This window comes from Callorhinus ursinus, unplaced genomic scaffold (assembly GCF_003265705.2).
Source record: "Callorhinus ursinus isolate GAN/ISIS: 27379988/994484 unplaced genomic scaffold, GSC_fseal_2.0 scaffold36, whole genome shotgun sequence".
In the NCBI taxonomy this organism is placed as follows: Eukaryota; Metazoa; Chordata; class Mammalia; order Carnivora; family Otariidae; genus Callorhinus; species Callorhinus ursinus.
In genome coordinates this window covers 531,372-546,544 of record NW_027397098.1, presented here as the reverse complement: position 1 = coordinate 546,544, position 15,173 = coordinate 531,372, and the positions used below count along the sequence as shown (strand labels likewise).

At 40.7% G+C, this 15,173-nt stretch overlaps 1 protein-coding gene across 1 annotated transcript in view; it reads right to left on the bottom strand.

Moving 5' to 3' along the window:
* Positions 1–15,173, bottom strand: part of CUBN (cubilin) — a 265,058-nt gene that overhangs the window by 124,332 nt on the left and 125,553 nt on the right. The window lies entirely within an intron of this gene.

Below are 15,173 nucleotides of genomic sequence, written 5' to 3'. Positions count from 1 at the left end.
GCATCCCTTTATGATGCCACGTATAGAAGCCTGGGGTCAGAGTCCTAAGCGCTGGTAATCTGAGAAAATAAAGGGAACTTTGGCCTTCCCAGATACTTACTGATGATAGAAATATGTGTGACTGACATGAGGAGATAACTCATACTGCTCATCAGAATTAAATGAGTGCAAAGATACAAAGTACTTACAATGCTTCCTGGCACATAGTAAGTACTCGAGAGATATTAGTCTCTATTATGAAAGTGAGACAAAGAGAAAGTTAAATCGCTGTTTAAGACATGAATAAAAGTAGGAAGCTATGGAAGCAAAAATGAAAAGAGGTCTGAGGGTGGGGGTTTGTCCACTAATATGAATGAGGTTGGAGCCTGGGCAGGGCACATAATCCATGGAGATTACCTAATGGGGACTGCGGGGGTGGGAGGTGGGGGCATCTTTTGATCTGGCTCCAAGTGATTCATGCCCTTGTGTAATCTCCTCCCTTTCCCAGAATATGGGCTAGACCTACTGACTTGCTTCTAATAAATAGATAAGTGTCCAAAGTGATGGGATGTCACGTCCATGACTAGGTTACAAAAGATTGACTCTTCCATCTTGTCAGCTCTCCCTCTTGCTGGCCCTCTCTGAAGCAAGCTCCTATGCTGTAAGACACCCAGCAGAGAGGCCTGCCTGGTGAGGAGCTGAGGGAGGCCTACAGCCCGTTATCTGCCATGAGCCAAATCCATCCACTGAATCCTGCCAACAACCCTGTGAGTGAGCTAGGAAAGAGCCAGGTAAGGAGCACTGGCATTCCTAACCCACAGAAAGTATCAATGCTATTGTTTTAAGGCATTAGGTTTTGGGGAAATTTGTTACTCAGCAATAGATAACTAATGCAGGAGGTGTGAAACGAAGGAGTAAGGAAGGAATGAACAGTGGAGTCTTCAGGATAAGGATGTCTGATATCACATTAGATCTTCGTTGCTGTGCTGCTCTTTGCAGTAATCACCTGCCAGTCTTGAAATATTTAGTCAAAGTCTACTACACAAAAGAACCTCAAGTTTGTGGTATTTTGGAGAAATAAAGAAAAAAATTGTAAATTCCAACATTCTCTTACAAGGGAGAGAGAGAAAGCAAAAGGCCATAAGAAGAAAGAGAAGGCTTGAAAAGTGAACAGTGGCAAGAGATGGCCATCAGGGTGACCTCCTCTCTTCTCCATGCAAAAATTCCGAAAAATATTATAGAGAATAATGGGTTTCCTGAGTCTCCTTTTCCACACCTGGAGTGATCAACCACTGAAAACTCTACTGAAAGAAGCAAAAATTACTCATGAACTTAGTGACTTGCAGGTCACTGGAGGTCTAATGAGTTGCCAGGGCGTGATGATGGGCAGACACTAACTGAGTGCGCTGAGCTGTGTGTGCAAAAGGGAGAAATGAAGACAGCGTGACACCTTCACTTCCCTTTTAATAGTTGGTTCTCCCAGGGATGGAGGGAGGAGTCACTGCAGTAACATGCGCTGCCTGGCACATGAGAAACATTCAGGGAATCCAGTTGCCCTTCGGGGGAATCCCACCCTTTTCTTTCTTTGTTTCTGCCTTTGTTCTTTGGAAAGAAAGGCTATCACAAATTGTTCAAGAATTTATAGGATCCATTAATGTATCAGTTGAGTATCCAGCCTAGTTCAGGAAAGGCAGTGATTTTAAATCTATGTTCCTCCCCAAGGTCCCCAGGTCATGATCTCAGGGTCACGGGGTTGAGCCCTGCATTGGGGCTCTGTGCTCAGTGGAGAGTCTGCTTGGGACTTTCTCTCCTTCTCCCTCTGCCCCTCACCCACCAAAATAAATAAATATTTTTTTAAAGGGTGTAGATATCCATGGTTAGCTCAAACCACACTGTTCATGTCCTTTCAGTTGGATGACTTTTGCTGACAGGCAATGCACAGATTCTGGCCCATCTGACATTTTCCATCAGAACAAGTAAGGCCCAGGGGGCAGTGCACTGATCTTAGATTCAGAACACGTGGGAAGCTCAGAGACCTTATGGTCAGAACACCTGGAAGCATTCTGTTCTTAGAGTCTGGAAACCTAGACTTGAGAGCTGGGTTGACCTCTGGTATTTGTTTCCTTGCCAAGGCACTTTAGAAGCTTGTGGTTATCATTTCATCATCTTAAAAATGGAGGTAGAGAATTCCTCCCTGCCTCATCATTGTAAAGCTCAAATAGGACATTGTGCTGAAAGTTCAGTGGAAATTATATAGTATGGATGGGAAGGTGAGTTTCTCCAATTCATTATAGGAATTATCATACATTCATTTTGAGTGGAATTTGGCAACATAGGGTAAATGTAAAAGCTAGCACTTTAAGTTCAACGTGTCTCCCCGAGGGAAACTCTTGCATTATTGCATTCAGAAATTTGTATAAAAATATCCATAGCTGTAAGAGTTGCAACAGCCGGGCGCCTGGGTGGCTCAGTTGGTTAAGCGACTGCCTTCGGCTCAGGTCATGATCCTAGAGTCCCGGGATCGAGTCCCACATCGGGCTCCCTGCTCAGCAGGGAGTCTGCTTCTCCCTCTGACCCTCTTCCCTCTCGTGCTCTCTATCTCTCATTCTCTCTCTCAAATAAATAAATAAAATCTTTAAAAAAAAACAAAAAGAGTTGCAACAGCCAAATATTGGAAGCAATCTGATTGTACATTAATGGCAGAAAGTGTATGTGATTTGTGGTATACTCATGAAATTGAATATTATATGGTGGCAAAAAGAATGCATTAGGTCTGAACGCATTACAGCATAGGCAAATGTTAAAAATGGAACTTTGAGTGCAAAGAGCAAATGGAAGGATATTGTATTGTGTGCTATTATTTTCATTAACTTTTGAAACATGCAAAATAATATTGTATACTGTATATGAAAAAGTATAAAAAATGAAAAAGTATAAAAATAGCCATGGGAATAATAAACCCAAATTCCATAAGTGGTTTCCTCCAAGATAAGAATAGGGAGTAGTATCAGTGTGTGGGCTATACATGGAACTTCACTGTCTCCTGAGTAATTCATTTGTTTTGGGAAGAAAAAGAACTTGAAGCAGATATGGCAAAATATTACAACTTGGCAAGTCTGGACAGTGAAATGATTTTGTTCATTATATACTCTCCATGCAGTATACAATCCATGCTTTCCAAATACTTAAAATATTTCATAACAGAGTGTTCAGTAAAGAAAAGAGCATTTATATCAAGGAAATAATATTTTCACACATAAATGTGCTCTTCATAGCATTATTATAATAAAAAAAGTAATCAAAATGGTCAGTAATAAGCCAGTGGTTAAATGAGTTCTAGTACGTCCGTATAATTGATTATCTACCCAAATAAACTATTTTTAAGGAGAAACATATTAAATAATGGTAAGTGAAAAAAGTAGGATTCAAAATGAAGTGTGGTGTTACCTTAGCTGTCTATGTTTACGTGTGCATAAGCATGCATGTGTATGTTTGGATAGGTATGTTTGTGTAGGAAATAAGCCAAAATGTTTAACAGTTTGTCCTTACACTGCAATATTACAGATGGCATTAATTTCTTTTTTCTTCTTTTCTGTATTTCAGAAATTTAATATGAGGAACATATAAAACCTTTAAATACCATATATAGTTAAAATATTTAAGTGTGTGCCAGTCAGACATGTAAATAAATGATTCTGTACAAAGACAAGAAAGTACGCCATTCCTCCAACAGTACCGTGCTAGCTAAGCCAGATGGTTACTAATGCCACTTAATCTGGCCTTTTGCTGCCTGACGGGAATGTAGTCATTCCTGATATGGGTTCTGTTCTAAGAGCTCCACGACAGTTGTTGGTTGGCTGATATCTCCAACTGTACCACAGACCTCTCTCCAGGCTGTAGGCTTATCTATCCCGTGGCATTCCAGTCATCACTGCTTGGATGGCCCCACAAACCTTGAACGTCAGTGTCTCAGACTGAAGTCATCTTCCCTCCCCTAATTCCTCCTTCACCTCATTTCTTGCCTCAGACCTCTCCCATATCCCCCAAATCCAGGGGATCTTTACGTTCTGTCAATTCTCTCTCCAAGGTCTCTCCTGGGTCCCTCCGGCCACTCCCCCCCCCCCCCCCCCACATCGTGGGGCCTTCTCTGGGTGAGGGACCTCACCACCTCCCACCTTGGTCACCATGGCAGGCTGAAGTTTTCCGTGCCTAAATTTGTGTCTCCTTTAACTTGGGTTCCCAACAACGGCACTGCAGTGCACTTTTTATAAAATGTAAAATGTGATACAAGAAAGCCGAGGTTCCCCATCCTGTAAAATATTGCACCAGGTAAAGATAAGCTTTGGTTAGAGTGAAAGAGCAAGTGTCTGACCCGGATGCAGCGCACAGCACTGAGCCCGAAGCCCCCTGCCCACTGATCTGATCCACACTCTGGCTGACCCAGTGACTCATGATCACCTCACTGAGATCGTCAGCACTCACAGTCCGAAGCATATGACTGAGCGGGGAAAAATGAATGTTAGTTTCCTCAGTAATATTTGCATTTTCTATTCCTTCAGATCATGTTGGAGAGTAGGAAGTAGGAAAGCATTTCTATGGCCTCTCCTATTTTCTGGCCTTACGAAATTGCATCTCTCTCAGGGAGGAAATAAACCCACTGAATGTGTGGGTTAAAATCTATTACAAGCCAGAGTAAGAGGAAACTCTTTTAATTCAAAGGCAAAACACACAGCATGTTTTATAATCCTTCAAAGTACGACAGTGTTTGGCTTGAGCTTCAGAGTTGAGCTTTCCATGCAAACAAATCGTGAATGTATACGAATAGATATGTGTGTATGACTATCCTCTTGTTTTCATTTTCTGCTCTACTAGTTTTTCCTTCTGAACTCATCTGTGAATCTTCTGGAAGGTATTAAAATAACACATTTATGAGGTGACACAATTCACTGAGATGACAGAGTGGAGAATGTGTGAAAAAATTATAATAGTTTAAGATTTTAAAGAATATTAAGGTAAGATAAAATGAGTCTGTTCATAACTAATAAGGATAGTTAGCAATGAACTTTGGATTATGGATCCAGTTCTGCGTACCTATGGTTCACAGTTTTTAAAAAGATAAGACCTTTAATGTAGTATTAGTAGTAATAGAAGCAGTAGTAGTAGTAATAGAAAAATGAGGAGTAACAATTAACATTTATCTGTACAAGACACTGTGCTAAATGCTTTATTTTTAAAAAAATTCAATTCTTCTTCCAATTCCACTTTATAGTTGGTAAAATTGAGACTCAGAAAGCAGAACTTGCTTAGTCACACACTAAGCAGTGTAGAGCCAGTATATGAATCCCATCTGTGGGACATCTGAGCAATTATCATGAAACCAACTGAAAAGATAAAATCCAGTTTTATTCATTGAGAATAGACTATTGAGAGATCATGATTCTCTGAAGGTAAGCGTTATGTCCATGATCTCCGAGAAAGATAATCATGGGAGCTCAGGAAATAGAATGGAAATGTCTCATTTATTTAGACCTGCAATAAAGCATCCTCAGTGGCACTGGGGAAAGTCTTATTTGGGGCCCCCATGGATTTCAGAGCAGTTGGCACCTGTCATGCATTCCATCCCACTGAACATGCATGGGATTCCTAGCATGGCTAATTCAGCAGACTGTGTAACAAAGGACACAATGTCCAGGACCAATAAATAAACCTAAAATGTATATCCCTGATCCCTAAACTCGGTTTTCCAATTTGATTCAGATATAAATCCACTTCTTGTCCTTTTCTGGTCTAAAAAACCACAACCTGTCTGGTCTAGTATGGCCTCCTCTCTCACCTGGGCCTGGCTTTATTTGGTTTTCAACCCAGTCTTTACCTTTTATTTCATTTTTAACTCCCTGCAACATATGTCTACTGCTTTGGATTGCCTTAAAGATGATCGGGGGAAGGATAAGATATGTGGGGTACAGAAGAGATCATTTACATAGGGGTAAAATGTCAATTTGGCGGATGAGAGTCTCTAAAATATTTTCACGCGCTACACGTGGTGGTGTAGTTGTTAATGGAATTCCCATTTGGAATGGGAACGTCTCCAAGATAGAGGAAATATTAAGTGATAGGGAGGGGGAATCCCTTAGGAAAATATCCAAGCTGTTAAAGTCATAAGTGTATGTGAGGAAGGAAATGAAAATATTACTCATTATAGCAGCTTTTCTTGGGGGTGGGTGAGGGGGAGGAAGTGTGGGGTTCCTCAGTCGGTGATGATTGCCGGCTCCACACCTCTGAGATTAAACACCAGGTTAGGGGCGCCTAGGTGGCTCAGCTGTTAAGCGTCTGACTTTGGCTCAGGTCATGATCCCAGGGTCCGGGGATCCATCCCCCACATTGGTCCCCCACATCGATCCCTCACATTGATCCTCCGCATGGATCCCCCGCATCAGCCTCCCTGCTCTGCAGGAAGCCTGCTTCTCCCTCTCCCACTCCCCCTGCTTGTGTTCCTGCTCTCACTCTCTCTCTCTCTCTGTCAAATAAATAAATAAAATCTTTAAAAAATAAAAACAAAAAAATAAATAAACACCAGGTTAAATACACAGCCGCCATGCATCTCACCTCAGGACTTTGTCACCCCTATTCCTTTGTTGTACATTAGTGCCCTTGGTCTTCAATTTTTACAGATTATAACCTCTAGTAATTTGTCATTGTTGCAAGCAATAATTCAAAGATTACTGGAAATGTTGATAGGAAAAGACATCCCAGAAGCTCATTTTGTTTTCACAAATAAACAGGCGTTTAGGGAGACTGTGAGCTGAAATGCAAACAAAACCAAACAAAGCCTGTGCCCGCAGATCCAGAACTGTGGCTTCAAACTCAGTTATGCTTTGCTTTGGGGATGTAGAACATTGGCACAGTTTTTGGTGACTAATTTGGCACTGCAAGGGCAAAATGGCTAGGCAGCTTATCAAAAGCAAGTCACAGAACAAAATGTTTTAAAGAAATCATCGGAGATTGTCCTCCAGTAGCAAATGGAAACTAAACTTTCTGTGGGGAAAAGTGAGGGAGAAAGGGAAGAAATGGAGGCGGGGAGAGACTGATTTTTTGTCATGGATTTATTTGTAAAACAATAACTATTTAAAGAACCGCTTCCATTGTCTCTTTGAAGCACTGAGTTCTATTATTCCTGTGTCTATTTGCTCTGTTTTGGAAAAGATCAATGTTTTAAAAGAAAACATATCATGGGTAGTGTCCAAAAAATAAAAAATAAAACAAAATATGGATTCCGTGTTCTGTGTTTGCCCTGCTCCGCCCTGTGCCTTACTGTCAAATTATGTGAACAACAGCAGACTCCTTGGCTTTGGGTGGGGGTAGGGGGTCTGGTCTTCTTCACTTCAAATCACACACTTTGTTTTCTTTCTCCTCCATCGGCACACAAAGCTTCAGAAAGAAAACAGTTACTCACCAAGTGCCCCCATTTTTTTGTACTAGGCTCTGTTAGCCCTAATGTATATTTTCTCCAAACAAGAGGCTGGATCTGGACTGTGTTCTGCTTCTTTTATCTGCTTCTGACTGATTCTCACAAGGCAGACATTCCATTGTGCTGAGCAAAAAGGATGCTGAAATCGGAGGGCAGGAGTCTCCAGGGCCCCCACTAGAGCGCCAGAACCGACCTCTCCCGCCCTCACACTGAGCTACCACCAGCATTTCTCAGAGATCGATAAGAGCTTGCAGAGCTACATGGATTTAAGGCTCGGAAGAGAGACTCTAATTAAGCAATTAAACTGTCAGTCGGAGGTCACTTTAATACTCAGCCTTCATGAAAGGCAACATAATGGAGCCATTTTCGTGCTGACCATACAGAGTCATGCCCAACCAGTGGGTTCCACTACTGCCTTAGCAAGAAATACTCACAATGTGTCATTCAGGAGAGCCTTAGGTTAATTACACTAGCCACTCAAAAGGGACTGAGCAGAAAGTGCAAACATATTACCAAATTAGTTGCGACCTAACCACCACTTGAGCTTTCTGATTAGCTCCCCACAATGCCATCACCATTTCAATATAAGTCAGAAAATTCGGTTTCTCTCTCTTTTTTCATTACAGCTGCATGAAATTCTAGAAAACACACTTCTGGGATGTTATCTAAGTTCTCATATGGCTCAAAATAGTGAGACTGTGTATCAATAACTGTGCCAGGGAGTGAACTCAGCACAGCACATTCCCAAATGTGTCATCTGCAATTTTCCACTGAAGCACTGATTATTGCAGGAGAAGAGACTACAGAATTCACTTATTCATGTATTCAGCCATGCATCTATCAGTAATTCGTGCACCAGATTTCTGTCTTTGGGATACAAAGACTACTGCTGTTGGTTATATGAAAGGAGATGGAGGCTGTACATTTCTGTTCCATTTTAAAATTTTCATCCATTTCTTCTTCTTGCTAAATGTTACCTCCACAAGGCCAAGAGAGATGGCTTGAGGTTCCCTGTAGGCTTACTCTGCCTCCACTTAGGACTGCTGGGGACTGGACCTGCTACAGGAAGAGCTCTCTTCTGCAGGGCAAGTGGAGTGTGGAGATGACATCTTACCCAAGGCCGATCCTGCATCCCAGAGCAGAAATCGAAGCTTAGCAAGTCTCTGCGAGTCTGACTGTGACCTCTGGAGTGAATCCACACTGATGTCACCAGACCCCCACTGTCTGTTTCTTCACGTCCCACCTCGTGCTTCTCTTCCCACCCACAGATACAACTCCTAACTGGATCCTTTTCGTGGGTTCACCAGGCACTCGATTTTATAAATGAGCCATCTCAGATCCCCCAGCCATGCTGAGAGTGAGCGGTGGAGCCATGCCCAGACATTAGTGCCTAGCGGGGTTTGGCGTGTAGTTGACACCACAGATTGAATAGGTGTACGGAGCCCAGACTACCTGACTTCAAGGCAAAGACATCTTCCACCTCATATCTGGAATCCTAACACTCTTACTTATATTGATAAATGAAGTCTGGGTTCATCCAAAAGAGAATTCAAAATGGTTCCAAGGTAACCCTAGTTTTATTTCTCCCCCTATTTTTTCAGTTGTCCTCTATTCTGCAATTCAGTTCCTTGCATGTATACTGTAATTTTTTTTAAAGATTTTATTTATTCATGAGAGACAGAAAGAGAGAGGAGAGGGAGAAGCAGGCTCCCCGCTGAGCAGGGAGCCCGATGCGGGATTCAATCCCAGGACCCCGGGATCATGACCTAAGCCAAAGGCAGATGCTTAACCGACTGAGCCACCCAGGCGCCCTGTACACTGTGATTTTTATATTTGATCAGAATACTTACTCTTACTTTAGACTTGCTTATGTTTTAGTCCTGGCTGCTATTAATTTTTACCTGGTCTTGATCCTAACCCTCTGGACTTCAATGTTCTTATTTTTAAAATAAGACTACTATCCAAAAAAAATCAGCATATGACAGTAAATTATCTCTAATGCCTCCTCTTGCAACCTTAACATCCTATGTACCTATGTGTTTGTGAGTATTAGCCATGTCTGTTAAAATTAATATTTCCAATTCTGATAATCCAAACTGTTACAGGAGTTGTAAAAAACATGATTGCTGGTCGCATCCAGCCATAATTGACCTTGATATTTAATAGTACACTTGAGCTCTATTAAAAATCCCATGAACACAAATATTAACTGGCAGTATCATTGGCAGCTAAATATTTTTCTCTTTGCTAATGACTCTAAGCAACAGGACCAAGAAATTAACTTGAATGTCTCCAGAATGAATGATTGGCTTTGTAGGAACTTAAACTGCAGAGATGTTATGTAAGATATTGGACTGTAGGGTACATTTCACATCCAGTGTCCATCTAACTGTAAAGGATAGATGGTTGGTACCTCAATGCTTGCCTTCATGAACCCCTGGACAACTAACTGTAGCTTGGAGCCAAGCTTCCAGCCTCGCCAGGACACTGCCCGACTAGTTCCAAGCTCTGCCGGCCTCCCATCCTATAACTGGGTCCACTTGGCAACTACACATAGCAGATCTCTACCCTAGTTTACCAGAATAGTCCTTCTTCACATTACTTTATCTATTTGTAAAGGTAATTTATAAATTGTACAAACAAAAATGACTTAGCTTATGTGTGATTTCTGTAATTCTCAATTTAAATAAATTTGCAAATCGAAGAAAACTATATATCTTGGGGTTAGCCATGTGTTTTAATTTCTCATCCTGAAAATATGAAATTTATAGGACCAATCCATCTCCAGATCTCTGCCTTGAACATGACTTCATCAGTTATTCCATTTATCCCTTAAATTCAGTTGCTCTTTTCTACCAGCACCATGCCTTCTCCACATGCTCAAGCTTCTCCATCATTAAAACAAACAAGGGCACCTGGGTGGCTCAGTCATAAAGCATCTGCCCTTGGCTCAGGTCATGATCCCAGGGTCCTGGGATCATGGGTTATAGTGTTTTATCACCGTATACCATTCACAGCCATAACTCTAGGAAAAAAACTAAGAAGCTCCTGCCCCTCCTAACCCATCGTGATCTAGTGTCTTCCACTACTACCCACACCCACCCTATTCCTTACAAGGTCATCAAAGACTGAATCCAGTGGCCTTGCTTCAATCCCTTTCCTAGCTAACTTCTGCTGGATTTGATACCTTCGATACCTTTGATCACCCACTCTTAAAATTGGCTTCACTCCTCATTTCTATACTACCACTCTCCCTGGTTTTTCACCTACTCTGAGTGCCTTTTCTTAGTCCTCTCTTCCTCTGTTCCTCCATTTGCCCCTCAAATGGTGGTATTTCCCAAAGAGTTTACTTGGCCCTTTTCTCTTTAGAAAATGCTATTATAAGTGATCACACCTACTTCTGTGGCTTTAACAACTACCCAGATATACAGAAATATCCTCAAGTGTACATGTCCAGCTCAGATGCCATCCTGGGCACTAAACTCCTACGTCAAACTCTATAAGGGCCATAGTATGGACCTTTAAGCTGAAAAGTTCCCAAAAATCAAACACATGGTATCTACCCCTTTACTCACTTAACTTCGTAGCATCATCACTCACTCATTCTTCAAGTGAATAGATTTAACTCCCTCATCTCTATCACCCACCTCACCCTTTACCACGTAATTAGTCTCTAAATTTTGGTGATGGTACGACCACAATGAGTTCTCCAATACATCTCTTTCTTGCCACACCCAAGGCCACTGCCCAAGGTTTTTCCACAGCTTCCCAAACAGCCTTCATGCTACCTTTCTCTTTCTCTGCCAACCCAGTCCTCACGTGGCTGCCTCTTATCATTATAAAATACAGTTTTGAGTATGTGATTCCTCTGTTTTACAGAGAACCTCCCATACTCTCTATAGGATAATTTCAGATTCAGAAAGCATGAGAGAGTCTGTCCAATTCTGAGGCCACTCAGAATGTCTTCTATAGACTCTTGGTCTCTACATGCTCACCCACGCATAGCCACACTCCAGTACAACATCTTTCCTATTCCCACATGTCTGTGCATAGTCATACCTCAGTGCACAATTTCCCCTATTCTTTTCCCAGAGCCTCCTCTCTTGGCCTCACTACCACATTTCTACTGGTGAAATTCTGCCACTCAAATGTCATTTCCAAAGTGAAACCCTCTCTGGCTTCCAGATCCAAATGAATCGCTCCTTCTCTTTTCTCATGATGATTACTACAGCTATGGCATCCTAGGTACATGAGATGCTAGGCCCTGTGCCATGAGAAAGGTTCTTAAGCAGGTTCTTCTTTCACTGATGTCCTTGAGGCCCATGATCACAGATGGGGAGCCTTCTTCACAGATCTTCAGCCCATTGCTCCTTTTAGTATTCCGTGCTGCCCCCTTTCCCAGGGCTCATTGAACATGCCTCTCAGAGGGCACTCACCATCAGCATCGTTATGATTATGGCTAGCATGAATCAATACCTTTCTACATGAAAAGCAGGTCACTTACATCATCTCAAATATCCCAACAACAAATCTGACACAGGTACTCTTATTCTCCCCATTTCACAGTTAAAGAAACTGCAGCTGAAAAGTTAACTTTCTCCAAGGCAACACAGCCTGAAAATGGCAGAATTCAGGCTCAGCCCCAGGTCTTCCCCACCACAGGGCTAGATTTCTTAACCATGGCACCATGCGATTAATGTAATTCACTTTTTATATCAAAGTCTTGCTCAAGTGCTTGGTGGCATCTGTTTCTGAATGCCCCATCTGCCCACAAGCAGGGATACTCCAACTACTTCATACGGGATTCCCTTTTTCCAACAACTTGTTTGGACTATTACATTTTATATTTTATCTCATCTGCTAGACTGAACTCCTCCCAGCACCTGTCTTTGGGTTTATTTTCCTGTCTCCATGCCTATGACCAGATCATATTTGAGGCTTCACTTCCTCCTATCTGTTGCCTCCAGCTAAGTTTGTTAAGTCAAGCCCAGCTGCAGGCTGAGATATGGCAGTGGTTCATAGCAAACCCTGTCGGTATATTTATATCTCATGTAGGTGGAAAGCTCTACTCATGAACACAGGAGGGGAAAAATGCAGCCATGCTGGGTGTGCCTTTCACCTAGGCTTTGTTTTGTTCACACACTTTTGAATTCTATGGGTTACGAACTTTACCAGAGAGAAGAGAAGATACCATACCTGGCACCATACCAACTGGGAGAGGGAGCAAATGGTGGAGAATTGCCCACTGCAGGCAAATCTATGAGGTAAACAATTTGTTTCTGGCCCATTTGAACTTCTCTTGAAGACCCCTTTTCTGTTTCAATGCTTTATTTCACCTTCATTATTAAAGACTATTATATTAGGAGAGTACCGAGTCCCTGGTTGGTAGTTATTTTCTTTCTTTAGACTGAAGACACCATTCCATTGTCTTTTCTCCTTCTAATCATCACTGTTGAAAGTCAGGGTTCAGTCTGCCACTTCTTAAAAGGCAATCTATTCCCCTAACCACTCCCCTGACTGATTGTAATATTTCCCTTTATCTTTCATTTTTTTAGATTAGTATATCTTTCTATTTATTTCTCTTTCTATTTCTACTCACTTAGTTGTTTGGGTTCCTTGGGATTCTTGTTTTTGTAAATGTGATGTCTTTCATCAGTTTTAGAAAGGTCTTAGTCATTAGCTTTTCAAATATTGCTTCTGTCCATTTATCTCTCACTTTTCCTTCTGAGATTACAATTAAATGTATGTTATATCTTTTACAAGCCTCCTCTATGTGTCTTAACTTCTCTTCTATATTTTCTATCCTTTTGCTTTTCCATGCTTTTTCCCCCAGATAGATTCTTCTGACTTATCTTCCAGTTCACTGTTTCTCTCGTCATCTCTGTCTAATTTGTCTAAAATACAAAAAAAAAAAAAGCTTTGACTAGATCTTAAGTTCAGCTATTATATTTTATCTAGTTCTAAAAATTTTAATTGGTTCTCATTCATATTTGCAGTGTCACTTTTTATAGTTTGCAGTTCCTTGCTGAGAGTTTAAAGTTTGACTTTTATCTCCACGAGCTTAGTAATCATAATTGTTTACCAATCTGCCATATTTGTGTGTTTATTTCCATTGTCTGTTATTCATATTGTATCTCATTTATGTTATATTATCTCCTTAGGTACATGCATATCTTTTATAATGTGCTGGCTATTGTCCATGAAAAATTATTAGTAGAAATGAGATCTAGAATGAATTTATCTCCCTTTGAAGAAGATTCTAAATTGCTTTTGTCAGATGTCCAAAGGTATATTAACAGTACAGAGTGTCCTCTCATTATTCCATGGCTTCAGATTTTGGGGGCCACTCAGATGACTCAAAGCTGGGATGCAGTCTCTGTGAAGTCTGTTTTATTTTCCTTATACCTAGGATAATGGGATGGTTTGGAAGGACTATTCCATCTCTGAACTCAAACTTTGCTTCTCTTTGTCCTGAGAGGCTCACAGAGGTGCTGCTAACCCCTTCTGGATCAGCAAATGCCCTATAGGTAAAAGCGATCTCAAATACTAGACTCACATCTTTCAAATATTAACTCAGAAATTTCACACTATCTTGTGAGTTCTTTGCTACATTTAGGAAGGTGTTTTTTAATATCACCTAAAATGTTTAAATTGTCTTTGTCAGGAGAGTTGGTCTGAGTCACTGTTATGGCAACTGTATACTTTGCTCTATACCTTAAGTTTGTACAATGCTTTGCCAAGTTAGACTCTGAAGAGTAATTTAGAAGACTAATACATAGTCATAAATCAACTGATCTTTTAAGTAGATTACTGATTTTATCTTGTAAAACAGTATTTGAAATTATACCATTTGACTGGACTATTTTGAAAAATGTGAAACAACTTTTGAGTTTTTCTGAGTTAAGTCTGAAAGCTAGCCAGTTGGAGTTTGTGTAAGAAACTGTCAGAAAACTAAAATAGAAAGATCCATTAGCCAAGAGAATCTGGTTTATATTTGAATGAAATGTCTCTAAATACAAATGAAAGATGGAAAATCTTTGGTTAAAAAAAAAAATCAGGTAACCAAAAATAAATAAATAAATAAATAAATAAATGAAAAACAAAAAGAAAATCTCAAAATACGTCCTCTTGCGTTAAGGATAAAGCATTAGTTTCAGGTGAGAATGTATTTCAGGTGAGAATGTATTAAAATGTAATGTATGGAAGGTAGTGACAGAAACTTTGGTCATCTAACAACTAATAGGCATCTCTCTTTCTTCCACCTCCATCCCCTAATTTATTCTGTCCTATCAGACACTGATTTGTTCAAGTAGCAGATTGAGATATCCTGATCTCAAGAAAAGTAGAACCCATGAAAACCCTCAGAGGCTTAATAATAATTGATTTGAAGTAGTTAACGATAAATTCGTTCCACTAAAAGTTCCCTATTCTCTCTTGCAGGTAATTCCGACCAATGATTACGTAAGGGGACTTGTGTGAAAATTTTGCTTCCTTGATTCAAAAAATACAAAATAGAAACAAATAGCATTATTCCTTCTCCCTTTCTCTGCATCTGTACTCAGGCAGGATGTTCAGAGCTACTGCAGCCATTTTTTGACCATGAGGAAACAAACACAAAATGACAAATCAACACACTAACAATGGTAGAATAGAAACTGAGTTGCTAAACAAACCCTGCGATCAACTACCTGTTGATTTGTATTTAGGTAAAAAAGTAAATGTCCTT